At 38.4% G+C, this 26106-nt stretch overlaps 1 protein-coding gene across 4 annotated transcripts in view; it reads right to left on the bottom strand.

The window, feature by feature from the left end:
* OXCT1 (3-oxoacid CoA-transferase 1) overlaps nt 1-26106 on the bottom strand; it is a 166749-nt gene that overhangs the window by 97347 nt on the left and 43296 nt on the right. The window lies entirely within an intron of this gene.

The following is a 26106-nucleotide window of genomic DNA, read 5'->3' as shown; positions in this document are numbered from 1 at the left end:
GAATTGATGCTTCTGAATTGTGGTGTTGGAGAAGACTCTTGAGAGTCCCTTGGACGGCAAGGAGATCAAAGCAGTCAATCCTAAAGGAAATCAGTCCTAAATATTCACTGGAAGGACTGATGCTGAAGCTCTAATACTTTTGCCACCTGCTGTGAAGAGCCAACTCTCTGGGAAAGACCCTGACCTGATTCTGGGAAAGACTGGGGCATGAGGAGAATGGGTAGACAGAGGATGAGTTGGTTGGATGGCATCATCAACTCAATGGACATGAATCTGAACAAACTCTGGGAGATAGTGAAGGACAGGGAAGCCCCACATGCTGCAGTCCATGGGGTCGCAAAGAGTCAGACACGACTGAGCGACTAAACAACAACAACAGGGAACTGAATGTTCTGTAATAACTTATGTGGGAAAATAAACCTGAAAAAGAATGTATGTATGTGTAATTGAATCACTTTGCTGTACACCTCAAACTAAAACAACACTGCAAATCAACTATACTCCAATAGAAAATAAAAAATAAATTAAAAAAAATTAGGTGTACTTCTAACCATATAAACAAGTCCTATAATTTTTATTTGATATCTTGCACTTGCTATTACAGTATAATTTTTCATTCTGGTCCTTGCTCCATTTTAAAGCCTTACCATTGCTTTTCTTTCTTTGTAGGGCCCTACTTTTAACTGATGTTATCTTGTGTATTTTCTGTGCCTTATAAGCTACTTTACAATATCTAAAATAAAATGTATAAAAATTAAACAGTATATTTATCAAACTGGAGAATGATACAAGGCCAGAAAAAATACTGATACAATGAAGATAGAAAATGGCCTCTACTGGTTAAAAAAATAAAATGAGCCAATTAAATGAATGCAATTAAACAGGGATCAAAGTTAATATTCTAAAATAACACCTAGCCTAGTCATTTTTTCTAGGAAATAAAAGGGCTTAGCTAACTACCAGCAAAAACACTATAATATGGCAAAGATACCCAGAGAACAGTGAAAGAATCTTCCTTTCTTCTCTTGTTCAACCTGAGTTTATGATAATCACCTTCAACCTAATGTTCCTCATTACAAAACAAAAACAGTTCTTTGTCCCTACAATGTCTCATTTAGAACCACGGGATGAGGTGGAAAATGGGATGAGTTTGAACTCATTAGGAGAAAAGCTTCACCTAAAATAATTCCATTTATTAAAACTGTGACTAGCAGGAAAATTAATAGGACATATTGATCAAAAAAAAAAAAAAAAACAACAGTAAAAAAATTACTTACTTCATGGACTAATCGAATAGTTTATGTAGAAGTGAACTGTTTTTTAAACAAATTCAAATGCAGCTTATGATAAGTATTATTTTCATTTCCACTGACTAATACAATATCCAGATAGTCTACACCATGATGGCATTCTGCCTTCACACTTTCTATTTAACCAAAAAATGCCATCCTTCACTAAGTATACGATTTAATAACATTCAGTAAGTATTATAAATATCCCATTTTATTTGTCCTATCTTTTTCTAAAAGAAAACATTAGGCTGTAGCAAATCCAAAGAAATAATTAAAATGAGAACATCTACCCAAAGGAATTAAAATACCTCCAACACATTCATTCAAAGCACCAGCCTTATCTATAATAGTAAGAAAAATTACACCATTATCACACACTCCAAGAAAAACAGCGAGACATGATATAATTAATAGAATTAACTAGGAACGATTTTCAATGAAGAGAGTTATGGAGAAACAAGGAGAGAAAAAAAGTTTGTGCTGGGTTTTACAGCCACAGATAAACTGCCTATTAGTGATGTCAGCTAAAACTTTAAAAGGTTACTTTTTAAGACTGTTTCCTTCAGTTGGGGCTTGTTAATCACCCTTGGAGCTTTTTATAATGCAAGAACACAGTATTTAACACAGAAACTTCAAAGGAGAATTGGGCTAAACTCGAACATTTCCAGAACACAGATAATAGCTGCTTAACCCAACAGGGATTGTGACTCGAATTCAGTTTGTGAATGACTCAATTTCTAAATTTAAAATCGTTTAGCATATGCCATTTTGAATATGAGCTTTATTTTTCACTTAAATTTCTATATGTTCTCAATATGGTTTCATTTTTAGGAAGCAGTAAGCAAGGCAGAACCCTGTTTATTTGATTAAGAAAACTAAAATGCTGTTTGCTTTCTCTGATATAGTATAATAGTCATAAGGTGCAAAAATAAACTTCAAAACATCTTTCCTCTCTCTGTAGTTCAATTTCTAAAACTAGACCTTTAAGTCCTAAAAGATATTCAAACATATTCATCACAGTCTCAGCTCTGATTTTAGCATTAAGAGCAAATGACTCCTCCCTTAGGACAACTGGCAGAGACAAACAATCAGTTTTACAACTGGCATCACTTGTTCTGATACTGAGCAAGACCCTGTGGGAATCCTGGATAGGAAAGTCTTTTGGTGTTACCCATCTCTTGATTACAGGAAATAGGTTTCATTCAGCATCCATGACCTTCCTCCTCACTTCCAATAAACAGGTTCAAAAAGTTGGTAATTAGGAACGGGAAGGGATGCAGAGACAAGAGAGGAACGAATGGTCAGAGAAACAATAGTGTAGCCTTGGAGCAAGCTCCTGGTTCCCCATCAAAGGATAAACATAACAATATCTTTGAGCTGTTTTGCAGATACTAAAAACCCCACCAGCTGAGAGAAATTAATGGGGTGCTGCCCACAAGCACACAAACCCCAGAATCAGTTGGAACCAGAAGGTTGATGACACTGACTCGAATCATCAGAAGAATGTCCATGAGATGATCATCCCTCTCTGAAGCATTACTATAAAACTTCTCACTACCCACTCCCGATGGGCACACACAGTTCTGAAGGCATTAGCTCACTGTGGCCCCCTTTGCCTGTCAAAACAATAAACCTATTCTTTTCTACTTCAACCAAAACTCTTGTCTCCAAAACTTAATTTGGTGTTGGGTACCAAAGAGGCTGGATTTGGCTTCAGTTTTCAGTTTTCTTCCAACAAATTGAATTTTAACCTCTAGTCATCACTAGGAAAGCAGGGCTAGTCCTAACTCTGAGGTAGTCATTCACAGCACTAACTGAAAACTAAAGTGAATAAAGCTGATCAAGGTCCTGCATCTAAAATGTCATCTGAGCATATACAGCTCATTCCTGAAAATCAACAGCATATTTGAAAAGTTAAGAATAAAAATAAATAAATAAATAAATGAAAAGTTAAGAATGACAATTTAAAAAGCACCCTGATATTTTAGGCAGAATTTCCCCCCTACCATTAAAGAAAAATGACTATGGTTGACAGAAAAAAAGTAATTTACTGATGTCAATAGTTTGTAAGAGAAGGACTTTTGTCCATACATAATTTATCTGATGTCTCCTATCCTTAAAAACTAAGAAGATAGCAGAGTGTGAAACAAAGAACTGGCTTTGGAGTCAAAAGATATAGATTCTGGGTTTTAGCGGGAATACCTTCTTGTACTATGCTCTTATGTGAACCACTTAAGGCCCTTTTACCTCTAAAATGTGACAGGTAAACTTTAAGCGATGCCTAGTATTCTTTCCAGCCCTTATGTGTTGTAAGTCTACATCAGTTGCTGGATGTTCTACAACCACTCTTCCTGCATAGCTTAGGCAGTAAAGAATCTGCCTGCTGTGCTGGAGATCTGGGTTCAGTTCCTGGGTCTGGAAGATCCCCTGGAGAAGGAAATGGCAACCCACTCCAGTATTCTTGCCTGGGAAATCCTATGGACTGAGGAGCCTGGCAGGCTACAGTCCATAGGGTCACAAGAGTTGGACGTGATTTAGCTCAATCTTTCTTTTTTTCTACGATAAAGACCTCAAAGTACACACATTAACCTACAGCTTTGTCATTATTCTGGGTTATTGAGCACTAGATCAAACCCCTTTTACTGGGTGTACTTTGTTAAATGCAACACATGATCTTAATTCCATGCCACTTAGTACACCTTTAATACTCCTCTGCACTTGTGTATTTGCTATGCCAATTCTCTCCTGCCTTATCAGGCTGTTGCATTTAAAAGGGCAGTTTATTTGCCACCAATTTATAATCCTTTGCAAATCTAGTTAACTACCATATGGCTTGTTCTCCTTTAGCTGAGGAATAAAAGCTATCTATTCCAGCCAGCATTAAAAGGCACACCTTGAGATAAAGTGATCCCAGAGAAATCAGAGGAAACTAGTCACTGTAATAAAGAAGGGAATTACAGAACATCTGGTGGCAGGTTATCCAGCCTCTCCAAGCAGGGCCCAATCAAGAACTCAATCATAAAGCCATCAGGAAGAACTACTGAACACAAGGCATTTTTCACTTTCTTAGACTATGGCAGGATAATGTCAAGCAACTAGCATGGGCAGAACATTTCTAAGCCTGCAAAATGATGCTCATATTTTAACCTTCTGGCTCAGTGACTCAAACATCACTTAATGAGCACCTCTTTTGTGCCAGGCATTGTGCGCATATGCGGAGGATACAGAGATGAATAGGACAAGGTCCCACGAGGTGCTCACAATCTACTGGAGGAGACAAACGAACAGCTAATCACAATGTAACAAGGTAATAAATGCTATAATAGAGAACAAGCTTCACCAAGAAGGCAGAAAATGAGCCACATAAAGAAGGATGAGGAGGGCATTCCAGGCAACAAGAGGCCAGGGCAAACGCCTGGAGTTAGGGAAGGATGTGGCCTATGGAGGAATGTGGAGAGAGGATACTTGTGAAAAAATTTGGGGAACATAGGAACGGAAATGGCAGAAAGATGTGTGAAATTTTTATTTTATGGAATGAGGAATCTAGTTCTGGAAGAGGTATCAGAAATCGCAACAGCTCACCTGAACAAAAAAGAAATAGGATTCCCTTCATACTTCAAAACTCTCACAAGAGTTCACCTTAACTAATGCTGCCAGGGCAGTTTCTATTCATTATGGTGGCCTCTCGCCAGAAAGAAATTTTCAATACCATGGCAATCACAGTCTCTCACTCTTACTAATTTTTGGTTGTGCACCTGGATTTTATAGGGGCCTTGTGAAAGGCTACAGGGAAATCTGAATATATTCTAATTTTAGGAGACTGTCATATGTTACATGCTCAAACTACAATAATGATACATGAAAAAATGCATTTATAAAAATTATAACCAGAAACACAAAAGGGGTCAATGAATAATATTTTTCATTTTTCCTCTCACTCATTTCTTACTTAAATCATTTATGTAAGCCATCACTTTAAAATGCCTTTTTTTAGCTATAAACTCAAACCAGAACAATTTGAAAAGTAAATCCTTTAAAAAAAAAAAAAAAAGCAGCTAATTTTTCAAGTGAAACAATCTTGCACAAGCCCTAATTAGCACTTCGGTATTTGTAGGCCAGATCTATATTTGAGGTGGAAAAAATAACATTTTTTGACAAAGTCTCTGGAAGGAGTGCGGAAAGCCACTATTATTTTAATAGGAGTGACTAAAATCACAAGCTAAATTCTTAACACCAACGTGGAATAAATTGATAAGTAGGTCAAACATTGTTCATTAAAATAAAGGTGAAAACAAAATTAGTAAATGAAACTTTTGTTCTTTCTTGCAATAAGATAATTCATAACAGTACATCTCCTCAATTTATGTCACTCATACTGTGCCTTATTATTCAATAACTTTTCAGGAGAGAATATCACAGGTAAAAGATTCTAAAACCATTAGATTATGTTAGAAATACCCTCTGGCCCTTTCTTCCCTTCTCTTTTTTCAACAGGATTTATGTCCTCATTTGCAGTGAGATGATTTTGTGGGAAATCATGACTGTAAGTTTTAGAGAGCTGTCTCAAAATGGTGAATCAACGGAGCACTTGACTCACACCTTATTTTAGGAATGAGTTCTGGGGGTACAGCTGCCAGCCATGGTTACTTTTTGAGAGCCTTATTCATCTTTACTCCTATAACTGGGTGACTGCCTCGAAGTTCAAATGCCCTTCCTTTGCCTGAGTTCAGCAGATGGGGGATCACTCAGGAAGCTGGGTTCAAATCCAGAAAGCCTAACTCCAGAGCTCATGTGTCAACCACAATCCTGCACGTCCTCTTTCTCCTTTTTTAAAAAAAAATTTTTATTTTATATTACATATATTATATATATATATATACACACACACACACACACACACACACACACACAGCCAATTAACAATGTTTTGATAGTTTCAGGTGGACAGCAAAGGGACTCAGCCATACATACATGTCTTCAGTTCAGTCGCTCAGTCATGTCCAACTCTTTGCAACCCCATGGCCTGCAGCACACCAGGCCTCCCTGTCCATCAACAACTCCTGGAGCTTACTCAAATTCATGTCCATCAAGTCGGTGATGTCATCCAACCATCTCATCCTCTGTCATCCCCTTCTCTTCCCACCTTCAATCTTTCCCAGCATCAGGGTCTTTTCAAATGAGTCAGTTCTTCACATCAGGTGGCCAAAGTAACATCAGTCCTTCCAATGAACACCCAGGACTAATCTCCTTTAGGATAGACTAGTTGGATCCCCTGCAGTCCAAGGGACTCTCAAGAATCTTCTCCAACACCACAGTTCAAAAGCATCAATTCTTTAGTGCTCAGCTTTCTTCACAGTCCAACTCTCACATCCATACATGACTACTGGAAAAACCATAGCTTTGACTACATGGACCTTTGTTGCAAAGTAATGTCTCTGCTTTTTAACATGCTGTCTAGGTTGGCCATAGCTTTTCTTCCAAGGAGCAAGCGTCTTTTAATTTCATGGCTGCAGTCACCATCTTCAGTGATTTTGGAGCCCAAGAAAATAAAGTCTCTCACTGTTTTCATTGTTTCCCCATCTATTTGCCATGAAGTGATGGCATGTATCCATTCTAACCCAAACCCACCTCCCATCCAAGCTGCCACATAACATGGAGCAGAGTTCCATGTGCTATATAGTAGGTCCTTGTTGGTTATTCATTTTAAATATAGCAGTGTGTACAGGTTGATCCCAAAGTCCCTAACTATCCCTTCCCCCACATTCTTCCCCTCAAGTCAACATAAGTTTTTTCTCTACATCTGTGAGTCTGTTTCTGTTTTATAAATAAGTTTATTTGTATCATTTCATTTTAGATTCCACATACAAGGAATGTCATTTGATATCCCTTATATAACTCCCTCTTATACAACTCATCACCTAAGAACTCCTGGGAATGAAATACTAGACATGCCCATTCAAATAATTATCATACTTACAGCAATACATAAAACCACACATACACACAAATACAAAAAAAGACAACAAATATTCAACTTCCCTGGTCATCAAAGATATGCAAAATTAAAACCACAGACAGTTTTTTTTCACTTAGCAGATTAACTAAAAAAACTATAATATTCATGTTATTGAGAATGGTTCAAAATGATACTGTTATGTATCATTACAGGGTTATAATTGAAACTACCTGCCTATAGAACAATGCAGCAATATTTATCAAAAGTTTGTAAAATGTTGAGGTACACATCCAAAAAATTCACTTTTAGGGATTTCATCAAATCATCAGACACTCACAGATAGAAGATACAGATGTTTATCACAGCATTACTAATAATAGTGAGCAAGGAAAACCAACATGAAAGTACAACAGAACTGTTGATATAAATTTGAGTATAATTACTAAAATATCCTCTTTTGGGGAATATTTAATGATCCCCAAAAACTTTCTTGGAACTTCCCTGGTGGTCCAGTGTCTAAGATTTCATGCTCCCAGTGCAGGGAGCCCAGGTTGCATTCCATCTAGGGAACTAGACCACAGAAGCTGCAACTAAGAGTTCACACGCTGCAACTACAGATTCCACATGTTCCAATGAAGATCGAGGATGCCACCTGCCGAAATGAAGACTGGGCGGAGCCAAATAAATACTTTTATTAAAAATGCTTAACGCTTTACAGTATGAAAAACAATTAAAATATGATTCTAATTTTATAAAAGCAAACATATAGGTAACAAACAGGAATTAACAAAATCGAACCAAGAGACTTCCATTCCATTTTTTTCCCTCAAGGCCCTTGATTCTGTGGAAGATGTGTCTCCACACTCCATTCTGGCCCATCCCCACCCAAATGTCCTTAGACCTGTGAGCCAAGAAAGAGACTGTAAAATACCTGAAGACCTATCCTTCCTTTGCTTGCCCGCGTGCTAAGTCGCTTCAGCCGTATCTGACTCTTTGCAACCCCATGGATTGTAGCCCGCCAGGCTCTTCTCTCCATGGGATTCTCCAGGCAAGAATACTGGAGTGGGTTGCCATGCCCTCCTCCAGGGGATCTTCCAGACCCAGGGATCAAGCCAGTGTATCTTACATCTCCCACACTACAAGCGGATTCTACTGCTGAGCCATGGAGAAAGCTCATCCTTCCTTTAAAAGCCATCATACATGTGTATCTAAAGAGGGCTTCCCTGGTGGCCCAATGAGTTTGAGCAAGCTCTGGGTTGGTGATGGACAGGGAAGCCTGGCATGCTGCAGTCCACAGAGTCGCAGAGTCGGACACGACTGAGAGACTGAACTGATTGCAATGCAGAGGACATGGCTTTGATTCCTGGTCCAGGAAGATCCCACATGCGAAGAGCAACTAAGCCTGTGCACCAGCTGCCGAAGCCTGTGCGCTGTACAGCTTGTGCTCCACAACAAAAGAATCCCCTGCAGTGAGAAGCCTACATGCACACCGCAACCAGAGAGTAGCCCCCACCTTCTTCAACTAGAGAAAGTCCATATGCAGCAACGAAGATCCAGCACAGCCCAAAATAAAAATAAACAAATAATTTTTAAAAAAAAGTATCTAAACAAACAAAGCTAAGAAACAGAACACTTTAGAGGTTACAGCCACAAACCGTCAGGATCCCACAGCAATGACTATCTTAATCATTAAATTTAGCACCATTGCTCTAGATACAGCTTCTAATTTCAGGCTTATCCTATCACAACAACTAAACTGAGATATCATCTAAGATCATTACTGTGTCTCACAGAGCAAATCCTTATCATTGTGAACTTAACAGTCATTTTTTTTTACTATCTTTCCAAGCAACTCTGAAGGTGGTCATTTCATAAAATATGAAACTTCAGATTTCATAAAATATGAACTTGGTCCAGTGTGCAGTTAGAATGACTTTCTAGCTAATTGTTCTTTCCCACATTTAAGTGAAATACTGTTTTCTGTCTAAACATGGTCACAAATAAAGTAACTTCTTGAAAGAAAGAAACGTTTATTTCCTTATGAAAGTCAGCACACTGGACTAACAAGAGTTCTTGGTTACTTGGACAAATACAAGTACCTTATGACACAGTATTCTCATCTCTCCCTCCCGCCCCTTAAAACATTGCTTTCATTCATCTATCAGTTATAATTATGAACTACATCACTACTATCATTCTTGTGAACAAACTGTTTCTGCTGATTTTCAGTTTGTTCACTTTCTTATTGTGAGGACAAGAGTGGTAATGTCTAAGGTTCTTAGATGTCAGTAAAGAAAATGGAAATTCCTAGTTTTTAAGTAGATAATCATGCCACTATTTATTATCCAGAATCCTAAAATTTCTATCTTGTTTTCAAACTATTGTCTGAAATGAAATTAATATCATCTACATCATTTTTATTGGGGAGAAACCATTCTAGCTTCTCAAGTGTAAAGACTCTCATTTTATAGCTTTCAGGAGATTATCCTATTTTATAGGTTTTACGACGTTAACATTTCTGAATGATTTTTAATTTTATGTTTATGGAAGTATTAACATTATCCTGGAGCCATACTTAGTTAACTGAAAAATTCAATTAGCTAAAGGTCTATGACCCTGCCCTTAAGGAGCTAATAAATTATACTTTAAATATTAACACTGAAAAGTATAAAACAAAATGTATCTTAAAATACATCCATTATCCTTCATTTATCCTTAAGAACATGGCTTTGGAGGCAGAAAGAAATGTCTTTAAATCTTAACTCTCCTTTATTAGCTTTATCATAAAGTTTCTCCTTATCCTCATTTCCTCCCAGTATAAAATAAGGATAATAAAACCTACCTTACTAGGCTATTCTAACACATGACCTTATTTGCTTTGTATGTAAGTTCATGGTATAAATAGTACTTGTTGCTATTGCTGTTCTTATTATCATTAGGCTATAACTCCTTTATCTGTTATTGCCACAGTTGAAAACATTTCAATTATGGATCTACTCCACTTTATGTAAGGCACCCCTTACCTGTTATCTTTTCTACTTGGACCATTTTACTGCCCCTTCTGTTTTCTGGGAATGAATTTTATGAAGAAAAGTTTTCCATCCTGTTTTCTTCTCTCCTCATAAAATCTAGTCCTCATTAATCCACATATAAAATGCTACTCTGTATTGATATATTAAAAATATTTATCAACAAAAAGGAAAAGTAAGTGAAAACTTTTTGGGTGCAAACATAATGCCAAAAGCACTGGAGGGAAAAATTTTATAAATAAAACAGCAGCTAAAATACTCTTTACAGCAGAAACTGATCTATAGAACTGCCTTTAAAATACCATTTAATACTTCCTTTCTTCCTAAAGATTTGATTCCATTTCTGAGATGTCAGTTTTCAAAATGAATGAGCTTTGTAAATTTCTCAATCTGGAAGAAACTTAAATTATACCAAAACTCAACAGTCTTAATCCTGTAGCTTGAACAGTCAACCTGTATTTGTCTGAATTTGATAATAATGAATTTTTCTTCCCTGAGTTTTGTCTGTGCCAGCAAACTTTTTCCAAAATTTAAAATAAAATTCTAAACTGAAAAGAATCTTTTCAAGAATACAAGGCAAAACTTGTGTCCTTTCCTGTAATTATCAAGGAAACTAAAATAGCTTCTTTAAATGAATAACCCAGCTCCTTTTCACAGCAAGCACAGCAAAGATACTAGGTTATTCAGGTTCCTGTTCAACTTCCCTCCATAGGATTTGGATTTAAAATTCTCTTCGAAGAAACTGAGTGCAGGCTTAGTTATTCAGTGATAGAAATTAACACTAAATTTCAGAAGCCAAGTCGGAGAGAAAGTGACCTATATTCCCGGACATGCATGGTCTGGGCTTCTTCATGGAATGAAAAACAGAATAAAAAACCATCACCAGTGCTTCCTTGTCCACAGGGAATATATTCCAAGACCTCAGTGGATGTCTGAAACTGTGGAGAGCACCAAACCCCTACATATACATTTTTATTCTATACATACAGACCTATGATAAAGTTTAACTTATAAATTAGGCACAATAAGAAATTAACAATAATTAATAATAAAATAGGGCAATTATAACAATATATTATAATAGGAGATATGTGAATGTGGTCTTGCTCTCCCAAATCACCTTACTGTTCTGTGCTCCCCCTTCTCCTTGTGATCATGTGAGATGACGAGATGCCCATGAGATGAAGTGAGGTGAATGACAGAGGCAATGTAACACAATGTTAGACTACTACAGTTAAGCACCCTAAATACGAACCTTCAGGTTGCAAATTTTCAAAGGTGTAAACGTGTGGTCTCATGTCCAATCACATAAGTTAGTCCACATTTCTGGCATACACTGTCACATGTATGCATCCTCTACAAGGGGTGCCTTTGTGTACTTTACTGTACAGTACTGTGTAGGATACAGTGGCACAGTATCGTTATTTCAAGCCCAGGATGTCCAGAAGCAAGCATAAAAGCAGTGGTACAGCTAAGAAGCACCAAATGATAACAATGAAAACAAAAGTGAAAATAATTGAGAGAGTGGACTGAGGCAAAAAGTTGTACTGTAATAATACTGTACTGCTGCACTTTTCAAGATACTATACTGTAAGATTAAAAATGTTTTTATTTTTGTGTTTTTATCCATTATTTGTGTAAAAATTATTAAAACCTATTACAGTACAGTACTATATAGCTGATTGAGTTAGTTGGGTACCTAGGCTAACTTTTTTGGACTTAACGAACAAACTGGACTTTTGAAGGTGCTCTCAGAACTGAACTCATACATATGTAAGGGACATACTGTACTGACCTTCTGATGATATGTCAGAAGGAGGACCAACTGTTCTGGGTGGTCCTGGATCATAGACATTATATTGATGGTTGGATGTTAGGAGCAGAAGATGTTGACAACTGGGGATCCCGGGTGGGACAGAGCTGGAGGGGATGAGATTTCATCACCCTATTTAAAACCTATGAATTGTTTATTCTGGAATATTCTATTCAATATTTTTGAACCACAGCTGACTATAGGTATCAGAAAATGTGAAAAGCAAAACCTCAGGTAAGGAGGAACTACTGTACTTTCCAACAGTTAAGTCATTCTTGGTTTCTAATCATTCATTATTTCTCCCAAATAAACCATTTCAAATCATTTCATCGAAAAACAAACTAAATAAAACATACTTTTCCTTGAGTCTGAAAATTCAGTAAGGCAAAGCTTTCATAAGGAAAACACATCTGCAGACTAATTTACTTATATGTAGCAGTGTGCTGCATCCTAAGGAAATAAGGATCTATTTCTGGACTCTTAGTCCCTCTGATGTTTGTAGGTAGTGGTGTGCACTGAGTTGAACATAAACCATCAACGAGTATCTAAGGCTCTCTTTATTCATTCTGTTTCTCTTACACCCCCTAAAACAATAAATGTTACTTTCAGTGGAAAGAATTCAAGGAGGATATTCAGCATAAGTATGTTTTATCAGAGAACAAACATTAGTTTCCATCCCAAACCAGAATATTTGAACCTTCTGAGCCAAAGTACAAAAAGAGATAAACAGATCATTGGCTAATCCTCCATTTAAAATATGACAGCAGAGACTAGTCATCATTTTTTTTACTGTATGCAACTTGAGCTAATGAAATGACAGATCTCTAACAACATTCCTTTTTATAAGGGGTTTGTAGTGCTCCCATTAAAAGTCATCACTGTATTTGCTTGACGTAAGCTATCAAACATATTTAGGCTGACTTTGATGAGCTTTAAATATTAGGTAATTTACTGCTGATTAAAGCTAACAATGGCTTCCCAGGTAGCATTAATGATAATGAACCCGCCTGCCAATGCAGGGTAGACATAAGAGATGCAGGTTCAATCCCTGGGTCGGGAAGATACCCCTGAGGAGGGCATGGCAACCCACTCCAGTATTCTTGCCTGGAGAATCCCATGGACAGAGGAGCCTGGCGGGCTGCAGTGCATAGGGCTGCACAGAGTCAGACACGACTGAAGTGACTTAGCACGCATGCATGCAAAGTGAACAATATATTTAAAAAACAATTAATTTTTGCTTTTTGTTATTATCAAAAACAATTAGTTTTTGATAATGCACTAAGATTTTAGAAATTGGAGGTATTATGAAATTTTTATTTCCTTAAATCTCAAGAACTGTGGAAGACAGGGAAAGGATAAGGCGGATATACCTTGCCAGGTACTATTCACAGGGTGGTTCTACAGTCATTGTCACTGGGCCAGTGAAAACCACAGTCATCTGAGGTTCATTATTCAAAGCAGCAGGAGGGATCAAGGTGAGAACATAGCACTTCAGAGCTTTACAAAACACATCCAAATGCCCTAACCCACAGACATTCAAAATAGACCTGAGAAATAGAAATAGGAGATGCTACAAAGAAGCTGGGATTCTTAAGTACATTTATTTGTCCAAAGTCACAATGTCACAGAGAGGCAAAGGTGTGATTCTAAATCTCAGATACTGTTCACCAAATAAATAAATATACTGAGACTCCTAATGCTTGATTCCAGGACCTTTCCCCTAAGTGGTCTTTTCCATTCCATGACTACTTATCAAATACATGTAGATTATTTCCAACTGTATAACTCTTTCTAGACTTCTCCTCTGAGCACAACACATACATGTCCATCTTCACCTACATCACCATTTGAATGACTAAAAATGCCAATCAATCGTAGCTGGGTTCTTGTTACTTCTTCCAAAAGCTGTTACCAGGCTTTCTCAACTCTACAGGTGACACACCATTGCTTAAGTAGAGTAGGAATCATTTTATTCTCTGCCATCCCCCTACCCCAGTCCATGTCCAAGGCATTAGCAAGTCTGAAAATATTCCTCTTCCAAAATACTGTATACCTCAGTTCCGCTACCTCTCCCCACCTCCACTCCACCACTCAAGTCCAAGCCACAGCCACCTCTTGCCTGGATCACAGCAACAGCCTCCTCATTGGCTACCATGTGTCTTCTTTCCTGCCTCCAGAAAAATCCATTCTACACACATCACCTAAAATCACAACCCTCTCATTTGTTTTAAAATAAGGTGCAAGCTTCTATAAAAGCCCACTTAGCTACATTTTCAGAGTTTCACAATTCTTTTTGTTGGTCAGTGTCTTAGAAATAAAGCTTCAGGACTTCCCTGGTGGTACAGTGGATAGGAAAGAATCTGCCTGCCAATGCAGAGGACACGGGTTCATTCCCTGTTATGGGAAGATTCCACTTGCCTCGGAGCAACTAAGCCTGTGTGCCACAACTACTGAGCCCACGTGCTACAACTTCTGAAGCTCATGTGCCTAGAGCCTGTGCTCAGCAACAAGAGAAGCCGATGCAATGAGAAGCTCAGGCACCGCAGCGAAGAGCAGCCCCTGCTTACTGCAACTAGAGAAGCCCATTCATAGCAATCAAGACTCAACGCAACAAAAAAAAACACTTAATTTTTTAAAAAAGAAAGAAGGATAATCAACTGTGTCCTAATACAAAATCTTTTGGATGTTAAAATAAAAACAAAAATTAAAATTAAAAAAAAAAAAAGGAAAGCTTCAGCATTGTAATGGCAGGACCATGGCAGAAGAAATGTGGAAAAGCAGGACTCCAAGTCTTTCAAATGCCCCTTTCATTAAGCCATTCAACTTCCTACTGATCTATTCCAGAAATGTATCTATGTCTCAGTTTCCTCATGGGTAATATATAATAAAATTGCTTCTCCTCCTACCTCACCTGGTGATTAAGAGGATCAAACTAGATACACATATGCAAAATCACTTTGAAAACATAAAGCATTACAAAGTAATATAAAACGCATGCTAATACAGAAGTGGTACTCAAGCATAGGGTTTTCTGGGCCTTTGCTTACAAGAATGAGGAGGCAAATCTAGCTGAAATAATTGACTTTCAGGAATTCCCTGGTGGTCCAGTGGTTAGGACTCTCACTGCCAGGGTCCCAGGTTCAATCCCTAGTCAGGGAGCTAAAATCCCATATGCGGAATGGCAAAGCAAAAATTAGTAAATAAATAATTGACTTTATCTTTAATTATTAGAATACATTTTGGCTGGATGGAGCCTTTTCTATTCGTTAAGAGGACTAGTGCCACATAAGAACGCACACGACTACCCTAGTGAACTTTCTGATTTCAAGTTTCCCTTAGCAATAAATAAGACATAATCAGATAACTCTTACATACATATTCCTGATTAAAAAGAAAATCAGAAGCTAAAATCCCTGGTTTGGAAGGCTGAGACAACCAGTCTCACCTTGCCCAAAGTCTATCCACAAGTCTTCTCCTGGGCTGTCTCTGAGAAGCAGGGGGCAGAGCTCCAGAGGAGATGAAAACCCAGGGCTGCAGAGCCCTTCCAAACCCCAGGCACACAGGACGACTCCAACTCTGGACCATTTCTGCAGCTCCTGGACACTCTGCCAGCCAGCAGGAGCTGCAGGTGCATGCTGGACCCAGGACAAGTTGGAGAAGCCCTCACCCCATCACCCCAGGATATAGACACTGTACATAACATAAGAAACTGGCCCTCAGGTATGTGCTAAAATCTAATGGGCAAGAAAAAGCAAGATGCTTCCAATAAAATGAGTCTATCAGTACAGAATTGTATTAAAGTCAGATTTATTGATAAAAGCATTGAGATAGTAAAGAAATTGTAAAAACCATGGCAAGATAAGTAAGTTGCTATATCTAATCTTCCTTTCTTCATGGTTGTCCCCAATACAGGCCTACTAAATTACATAATCATTTTACTACTTCTTCAATTTAATTTTTTCATTGATTCTTTTCAAACCAGCTATCATTATTTTATTTCAGTTCTTTAGGAAATAATACTTAGTGGCACTTAATATATTTAGAGTATACACATGGAAATTATGCCATAAATCAAGGGTTTGAAAGTTTTTTTCTGTAAAGGGCCAGATAATGTTTAAGGCTTTGTAGGCTCCATACTGTCTCTGTCACATATTGTTCTTTTCTTTTTTCAAACAACACTTTAAAATATATATATTAAAAAAATTTCTTACCTGTTAGGCAGTACAGAACAGGTCACATGCAGTTTATCAATCTTTGTTGTAAATAATAATTATGTACTAACAGTATATAGGATATATACAGTATACACAACAGAAATTAGCCTTTCACTTATATCACACTTGTTCAACAGGCTCCCTTTTCCTAAAGCAGGTTCTAAAACTAGAAATGCTCTATATTAGAGAAGGATGATGTATGTGTCCTCACAATTTTTATGAGAAAAAAATTCCACGCAGGTATTCTTTTCTCTCCTCTTAAGTGGTCAAGTATAAAAGATGTTCACTAAGAACTAATGAACAATCACTTAGAACGTACATATTTATGATGAAATTCAAAAGCAGTGTAGACAGATAAAAGACAAATTTGTGAAGCCTCAAAAATTATACATAGATACAAAGCCAAACAGCCCAAAATAGCTAGAATTAAATCTACCAATCCATCAAAAAAGGAGGGATGTATTATTAAAATGACTTTCTTTTAGGATCTCTGCACTAACAATAAAAAAATAGCACCAAAATTTTGTAAGGATAATGGCATACAAATGACTTGCTGTAATTGGTATTTCTACCCCACAATGTAATGAAGTCCATTGTAGCTGAGATAAAGGAACTCTTACAGAGTTCCTGCATTGTTACCAAGCAACAAGAAATAAAATGTCAGGATTAGCACTTGATTTAATATATTTTTACCATCAATAAACCATACTTCTATCCTGCTATTCTTCTGGATGTAAATGGTCATTAGTTTAAGGATTATATTTAGTACTCTTTAAGAGTATGCAAAAAAAAAATTGCAGTGAAGTTAATTTGGGCACTCATCAACTTCATATTTTTTATACTGCTTCCTTGGCAGAAACAACAAATAATAATATAATAGTGATTCTATTACTTAGAAGGTTATTTTGTCAAAATATTCAACTACAATGTGTCTTCACTAAATACATCTTCATTAGTATTCAAATATTTTCAAATTAGTTTTGCATTTTATGAAAAGTCAAGGAAATGTCTCTAAACACTTCAATACTTCAAAATAAGTAGAATCAATCAGTTTATTTAGTTGTGTAAGGATATTATCATTTGTCAAAGCAATGTATATCTGGCTAAATTTGTAGCATGAAGAATTTATAGCTATCTCTTTCAGAGAGGCATAGCAAACAATTAAAAAAAAAATGAAATCCAAAAGCATGAATAAAATCTTATAAGTGAAAAACTGTAATAAGAGAAAAACATGTAAATTAAAGATATCAGATAATTTAGCAGGCTTAAAAATCAATCATTTAAAATGATATCCGTAGCTCACCACATCCATTTCCAAAGTTAACACTTGAGAAAGTGACTGTATTATGCCTTAGGATTGATGGATCCCAGGGTTCTTGGTAGACTAGTGGGAAGAGGGTGTTCCTTCTTTATATTTTGCATCAAATAGCTTTCCTACCCCACCTGTGTTTTTAAAGAACTTGTGTTGACTGCTCATCTCAACTGGCCTGTGTGAATGAAGTAAAGAAGACTGGGATTAAACAGGTCCTTGCTGTCCTCATCTTCTGCTTAACGAAGAGAAGTAGAAAGCATTACCAAGTAAATACTAAAGTGCAGTGAAAGGCATTTACTGTATTATGTTTCACACAGTGAATGTCACATTTGACATTTCAGCCAAGTTTTCATAAACATCACATCTCCACGTGTCAGTCAGAGATTTGTGTGTGGGCATAAATCCCACACAGGCACGAGCAGGGGCCGTCTTGTGTGTGGATGCATGTCATTAACAGTGCATCTGTCTAACGAAGTTTCTCAACGTGGTTAGGTATGTTTCTCTTGGGTGGATAGAACCTTTCATTTTTTTCCTGTTTGGACCTAATTTTTTTTTCCTTTTTACTGTTTTTTGGAAAAATTATGAGTTTCTCTGTAATATCAAAAGGCATTAGCAATCTAAAGATTAAGAATAAAAGCAATCTAAGAGGAAAGGAATTATGTTGATCTCTTGGGCAGTTTCATTTTTTCTAAAGCAGGATGAAAGATGACCAGTTTCTAAAATGTTGATACACTAATTGGCCTGCTTGGTGGAAATTAAACGTTCACAAGATCCACTGAAGTGATTAAGTCAAACAGTTAAACCCACTGTGTTCCCACCTTCTAGTATAACGTGAACTAACCACCAGTATGATTTCCTCTACGAAGATAATGCATAAGCTGGTATCAACACAGAGTTCTCCAAAGAGGGCCAGAAAGTCACAAAAGCCAGGAGGTTCCAATATAAAAATCACATTCTCCATTCATCTCAGAGTTTTAAAATCAGATTTAGGTCTCATCATCCCAGGAACGATTACAAAATGAACTAAGTATAGAAATCATACTACTCTCAAGATGGCTACCCTCACGTAAAGATTCACTGGCCCACCATCTCACACTGGAGAAAGGGGGGTATGGCATTTCAACTCTTCAAGTCCACCAGGAATATTCCACCTGCTCCTTCTTCCGCCACCCAGCTTACTCCCCCGCCGGATACTCCAGAGCTATCTTCCTTACTTCCCTGAGGTCTCTATTCAAATGTCATCTCAGTAGCATTATATCTCATCTTTGTTATAGACCAACCCTTCCAGATTTCACTTTTGGAATTCCTGGTGGTCCAGTGATTCTGCATTCTCACTGCTGAAGGCCCAAGTTCAATCCCTGGTCGGGGAAGAAAGAACCCAAAAGCCTCACAGTGCAGACAAAAACAAAATTTAACTTTCTTCTCTTGACAGCTCATGTCCCTTTCCATGCTTTGTTCCATTTCTTTAATATTTATCAATATTTAATATACTATATATTTTACTTATTGATTGTACCTATTGTCTATCTTGAGCATCATCATGTAAGCTCGTGAAGGATATAATATCTGGTGCTTATTTCAAAATACTTCAAGAGGGGGCTTCCCTGGTGGCTCAGTGGTAAAAAATCCACCTGCAAAAGCAGGAGATGTGGGTTCCATCCCTGATCCAGGATCCCATGTGCAGAGGAGCTACTAAGCCATGTGCCACAACTACTAAGCCCGTGCTCTAGAGCCCAGGGAACCACACTATGGAGCCCACGCACCACAATTCCTGCAGCCTGTGCTCTGCAACAAGAGAAGCTGCTGCAATGAGAAGTCGGCCCGCTGCAATGAAGAGTAGCCCCCACTTGTCACAACTAGAGAAAGCCCAAGCACAGCCACAAAGACCCACTGCAGCCAGAAAACAAATAAATAAATAAAAATCATTTTAAAAAATATTACAAGAGGAGAAGGAAGGAGATGGGAATGTAGATGGGGCAGGAGTGATCAAGGGTGGGCAGGACTTGGAACAGCAGGATGAGCTCAGATGGGTTCATTACCCTCTTCCATTTACTGTTGTATATGTCCATTACCCTTCATAATAAACATTAAAAACAAAAATCTGTAATACCTTTACACTGCAACCTGCCCTTTTCCTTATCCACTAATCAGAAACAACACGTCTTCATGCCCAGATGGCAGATGAACCCAATATTTTCCTTTAATTAACCTCCTCAGGAGCCATGGCATGTGCCAAGCGCTAGCACAGAACACAGAAGTCACAGTCCCCAGAGCATGGCTCTTCTAAACAAAAAGTTTTATGATATCACTTTGGAAAATGATTTTCCATATGTCCACACCTTATGACTCTGACGTTTGTTAAAGGGACTGATAATCACAATATTCCTGACAGTGGCTCTCTCTGCAGGAAAGGCAGGCAGATGACAATGAGAAGAAGCCATCCTCTAATTCCTACCTTAGGTGGGTCTGCAGGTGTTTCATTTATTATTATGCCTTCTAACCTGCACAGGCTACATGTATATAATACCAGTATGCATCAAATATCATATAATAGACATAATTCTTTCACAAGCAAATACATAAATATACCATAATATAAATATAATAAAAATAAGTTTATTGAAGTTATGGTAATGAATATATTTGTCTTAACTAAAAGCTGAAATTAGCTAAAACAGCTGAAGAAGCTTTGTGTAAACCTTGCCATCTTCTAACACCAGCCAGGGCACACGTTTGACGAAACCAGCCAGGTTATTTTGGTCACAGGCAGCCTTAACAGCCTTCAGTGGCTGAGTCAGATGACCTTTCCTGACAGCACAGACATGCCAAGCTGCTTGCAGGAGACAAAATATCTATAGTCTCCTGAGTGAAGCGCTCCCACCCCTCCTCCTGGGTTTTCTATTATAAGTTGCTTTTTTTTAAAATGTAGAGACAATTCCCAGAGAAACCTAGACTGATGGGATATGAACCCGAGAGACTAAGCAAGGAGCACATGGGAAGTTGAGGGTTAACAGATCCCTGCAGAAGCCAAATGAGTTCCAGAGTCCTGCTGCTCACGATACACATGGAACACAGCACCAAGAATTGTTCCCTGGCTGGTTTTGCACTTAAACTTGTGAAGTTTATCAGGGAAGATTTCACCCACTCAAAGAGAAGGTCCAGAAATAACACTGCCTGGCCTAAAAAGAGAAATGTGTTTGTGGCATGTGTGCCAATATGTACACCCACTTGTACTATTTTTCCCAAGCAACTACCCCCAGGTTCCTTAAGAGGGAAAAAGAGACAGCCAACTTTGTGGTGAAACAGACCACTGGCTGCAGGTTTTAAGAGATGCAATGCAATATTCATATCAGTTTTGTTAAAGGGAAAAAGACATACTGATCATCTCTTTGGTTTTCCACAACTCATGTTTGTTTAGAACACATCTGAAAGGTAAAACATTTCCAAAAAGGAGGAATGTCTCATTTTAAGAGAACCCAGAAACAATTCATGCCAAGGGTCATTTTGATATTCTCTTCAAGATAGACATTTCTCCAAAGAAGACATACAGATGGCTAACAAACACATGAAAAGATGCTCAACATCACTCATTATCAGAGAAATGCAAATCAAAACCACTATGAGGTACCATTTCACACCAGTCAGAATGGCTGCGATCCAAAAGCCTACAAGTAATAAATGCTGGAGAGGGTGTGGAGAAAAGGGAACCCTCTTACACTGTTGGTGGGAATGCAAACTAGTACAGCCACTATGGAGAACAGTGTGGAGAGTCCTTAAAAAACTGGAAATAGAACTGCCTTATGATCCAGCAATCCCACTGTTGGGCATACACACGGAGGAAACCAGAAGGGAAAGAGACACGTATACCCCAATGTTCATCGCAGCACTGTTTATAATAGCCAGGACATGGAAGCAACCTAGATGTCCATCAGCAGATGAATGGATAAGAAAGCTATGGTACATATACACAATGGAGTATTACTCAGCCATTAAAAAGAATACATTTGAATCAGTTCTAATGAGGTGGATGAAACTGGAGCCTATTATACAGAGTGAAGTAAGCCAGAAAGAAAAACACCAATACAGTATACTAACGCATATATATGGAATTTAGAAAGATGGTAACAATAACCCTGTGTACAAGACAGCAAAAGAGACACTGATGTATAGAACAGTCTTATGGACTCTGTGGGAGAGGGAGAGGGTGGGAAGATTTGGGAGAATGGCATTGAAACATGTAAAATATCATGTATGAAACGAGTTGCCAGTCCAGGTTCGATGCACGATACTGGATGCTTGGGGCTGGTGCACTGGGACAACCCAGAGGGATGGAATGGGTAGGGAGGAGGGAGGAGGGTTCAGGATGGGGAACACATGTATACCTGTGGCGGATTCATTTTGATATTTGGCAAAACTAATACAATTATGTAAAGTTTAAAAATAAAATAAAATTAAAAAAAAAGATAAATATACTAGTTTTACATCTTGTCAATTAGAGGAGAAATTATGAGGCAAAAAAGAAAGAGATGGCTTGCATGTTCTTTTGCCATCCTGTTTCTAAGTTCAAAAAGAGGGACTTCCATGGTAGCCCAGTGGCTAGGACTCTGAGCTTTCAACGCAGGGGGCAGAGAACTCAATTCCTGGTTGCGGAACCAAGATCCCACATGCTGCACAGCACAGCAAAAAAAAAAAGTCCCCAAAGATTTTAAGGTACCTGAGGGAAGCATCGGGGCTTCCCTGTATGGTAAAGAATCCCACCTGCAGTGTAGGAGACCTGGGTTCAATCCCTGGGTCAGGAAGATCCCCTGGAGAAGGGAATGGCAAACCACTCCAGTATTCTTGCCTGGAGAAGCCCATGGACAAAGAAGCCTGGCAGAGTTGGACACGACTGAGCAACTACACTCTTAAGGAATCATCACTAATATTTTAGATATTTATAGTACTACCGCCCCCCACCCCCCCCCCACTGACTCCCTTTAAAACTCAAGTTATAGTGGGTACCAAGGGAGAAAGGCTGAAAAGATGCAGCCTCAGGAGTGGGGTGAAGCTGCAAGGAGGCAGGCTCTACCCCAGATCCTGCTACTGAAAAGCTCCCCCTGGCCTGACCTACAAGAGAAAGGAGATGAGCTAAGAGGTCTAAAAAAAAAAGTTTTTGTCTGAAATGTAGGGTGTAGTTGTTGTCAAAGGACACACTGCTTTAAGTTCCTGATGGATTAGAAGAGACATTCAATCACCACATTCAGAGAAGTTTGTGAAAAGCTGCACAGCTCAGAGAGACTACGAAACAGAATGAACAGAGTCTAAGAGGAGGACTGAACCAATTCACAGGGCTACTGATCCCACCCAGGATGATGCTTTTCTCAAAGCCCTCTTGGAGGCAGATGGTACAAGAGACAAAAAGACCTTCACTGGAGAAGACTGGAGATAGAGGAATATGCTGGCCCCAAACTCCCTATCTACTTGATTCTAACAGTTAGCATTGAAATGGACTACTTTCAGAAACTCAATATCTTTCAAGATTTTGAAATATCACCCATTGATGATGATTTGAGAGTATTTCATAAAATAGTGGAAAAGCGCAGGCACCTGGGAATCATGTTTCCTATGGGTCTATCTTAGCTCCATCTAGCTGTGTGACACAGGTACACAACCTCACCTCTCTGTGCTTTATAGCCCTTATCTGTAAAATAAGGATAATAATGATTCCTATCTCATAAGACTATTGTGAACATTTTTTAAAAATCCACTAAAATACAGAAGTGAGTAATACATAATAAATACTTGATTAATAGTAGTTATTATTACTGTTAATACTGATACAGGAAAATATGCAGCTAACTTATGATCTCTAAGGACTCCCTGTTAAACCAGCTCACAATCATCCATCTTACCAAGACCACTACACAAGAAAGCAGGATAGGGCTGGAGGAAAGAATTATAGAGTCCTGAAAGCCAATGAAGGTCACAGAGTACACAGAACATAGCACAGAAGAAGAGCTGGAGGTCCAGGGTACTCACCGGACTAAGAATAATACAAAACTCACACCCTAGATAGATTCTTCATTATCAGAAAACACCCAGTCTACTCATCAACCCCAATTTCAAATATTTTACACTTCCAAGAGCTGAGTTCTTCCAATTCAACCTAAAGCCATGTGAACCTCTTCTACTATGAGCAGGCAGAGGGGGCAACCTTACCATAATTTATTGTCTAAATTGCTGTTTTGCTTACATTCCTAAACTAGAATTACAAATTAGATTTTATCTTGATCCTTCTAATTAGCCTCTGTCTAATCAAACTTTCTTCGCATGAGGTGGCCAAAGTACTGAAGTTTGAGCTTTAGCATCATTCCTTCCAAAGAACACCCAGGGCTGATCTCCTTTAGAATGGACTGGTTGGATCTCCTTGCAGTCATGCGAAGAATTGACTCATTGGAAAAGACTCTGATGCTGGGAGGGATTGGGGGCAGGAGGAAAGGGGACGACAGAGGATGAGATGGCTGGATGGCATCACCGACTCGATGGATGTAAGTTTGAGTGAACTCCAGGAGATGGTGATGGACAGGGAGGTCTGGCGCGCTGCGATTCATGGGGTCGCAAAGAGTCAGACATGACTGAGCAACTGAACTGAATCAAACTTTCTACAAGGATGATCCTGTTCTTTATCTATGTTGATCAACACAGTAGTCACTAGTATATGGAACCAATGAAGAGAAACTGAACTTTTATTTAGATTAATTTAAATTTTTAAATTTAAATAAAGGACAGAAACAGTAAGGACATAACAAAAGTGGAAGACATTAAGAAGTGGTGGCAAGAACACACAGAAAAACCATACAAAAACATCTTAATTACCCAGATAACCATGATTGTGTGGTCCCTCACCTAGAGCCAGAAATCCTGGAGTGTGAAGTCAAGTGGGCCTGAGGAAGCCTTACTATGAACAAAGCTAGTGGAGGTGATGGAATTCCAGCTGAGCTATTTCAAATCTTACAAGATGATGCTGTGACAGTGCTGCACTCAATATGCCAGTAAGTTTGGAAAACTCAGCAGTGGCCACAGGAATGGATCCCAAGGAAAGGCAATGTCAAAGAATGTTCAATTCTGCTCATTTCTCATGCTCAAAATCCTTCAAGCTAGGCTTTAGCAGTACATGAACTGAGAGTTTCCAGATGTACAAGCTGGATTTAGAAAAGGCAGAGGAATCAGAGATCAAATTGCCAACATCCATTGGATCATAGAGAAAGCAAGGAATTCCAGAAAAAAACATCTACTTCTGCTTCATTGACTATGCTAAAACCTTTGACTGTGTGGATCACAACAAACTGGAAAATTCTTCATGACATGGGAATGCCAGACACTTTACCTGTCTCCTGAGAAACTTGTATGCAGATCAAGAAGCAACAGTCAGGACTGGACATAGACAATGAATGGACTGGTTCAAAATTGGGAAAGGAGTACGTCAAGGCTGTGTATTGTAACCCTGCTTATTTAACTTGTATGCAAAGTACATCATGCAAAATGCTGGACTGGATGAAGCATAAGCTGGAATCAAGATTACCAGGAGAAATATCAACAACTTCAGATATGCAGATAATACCACTCTAATGGCAGAAAGCGAAAAAGAACTAAAGAGCCTCTTGATGAGGATGAAAGAGGAGAGTGAAAAAGCTGGCTTAAAATTCAACATTCATAAAACTAACATCATGGCATCCAGTCCCATCACTTCATGGCAAATAGATGGGGAAAGTAGTGACAGGTTTCATTTTCTTGGGCTCCAAAAATCACTGCAGACAGTGACTGTAGCCATGAAATTAAAAGATGTTTGCTCCTTGGAAGAAAAACTATGACAAACCTAGACAGAATAGTCAAAAGCAGAGACATCACTTTGCTGACAAAGGTCCATATAGTCAAAACTATCATTTTTCCATTAGTCATGTATGAATGTCAGAGCTGGACCATAAAGAAAGCTGAGTGCTGAAGAATTAATGCTTTTGAACTGTGGTGCTGGATAAGACTCTTGAGAGTCTCTTGGACTGCAAGGAGATCAAACCAGTCAATCCCAAAGGAAATCAACTCTAAATATTTTTTGTAAGGACTAATGTTAAAGCTGAATATCCAATCCTTTGCCCACCTGATACAAAGAGCTGACTCACTGGAAAAGACCCTGATGCTGGGAAAGACTGAGGGCAGGAAGAGAAGTGGGTAATAGAGGATGAGATGGTTGGATGGCATCACCGACTCAATGGACATGAGTTTGAGCAAATCTGGGAGGCAGTGAAGGACAGAGGAGCCTGGCATGCTGTAGTACGTAGAGTCACAAAGAGTTGGACACAACTTAGTCACTGAACAACAACAGTTTAAATTTTAAAAGTTGCATGTGGGTACTGGCTAGCATATTAGACAGTGCAGGTATAATCAATTAGGAGTGGCAGTCAGCAGCCCTATATTGAAGGGGATCCTAATGTAAGTCTCTCTAACAGGACAGAG

This window comes from Bubalus kerabau, chromosome 18 (assembly GCF_029407905.1).
Source record: "Bubalus kerabau isolate K-KA32 ecotype Philippines breed swamp buffalo chromosome 18, PCC_UOA_SB_1v2, whole genome shotgun sequence".
NCBI classification, from domain to species: domain Eukaryota; kingdom Metazoa; phylum Chordata; class Mammalia; order Artiodactyla; family Bovidae; genus Bubalus; species Bubalus kerabau.
This window is presented reverse-complemented; position numbering and strand designations above follow the sequence as displayed.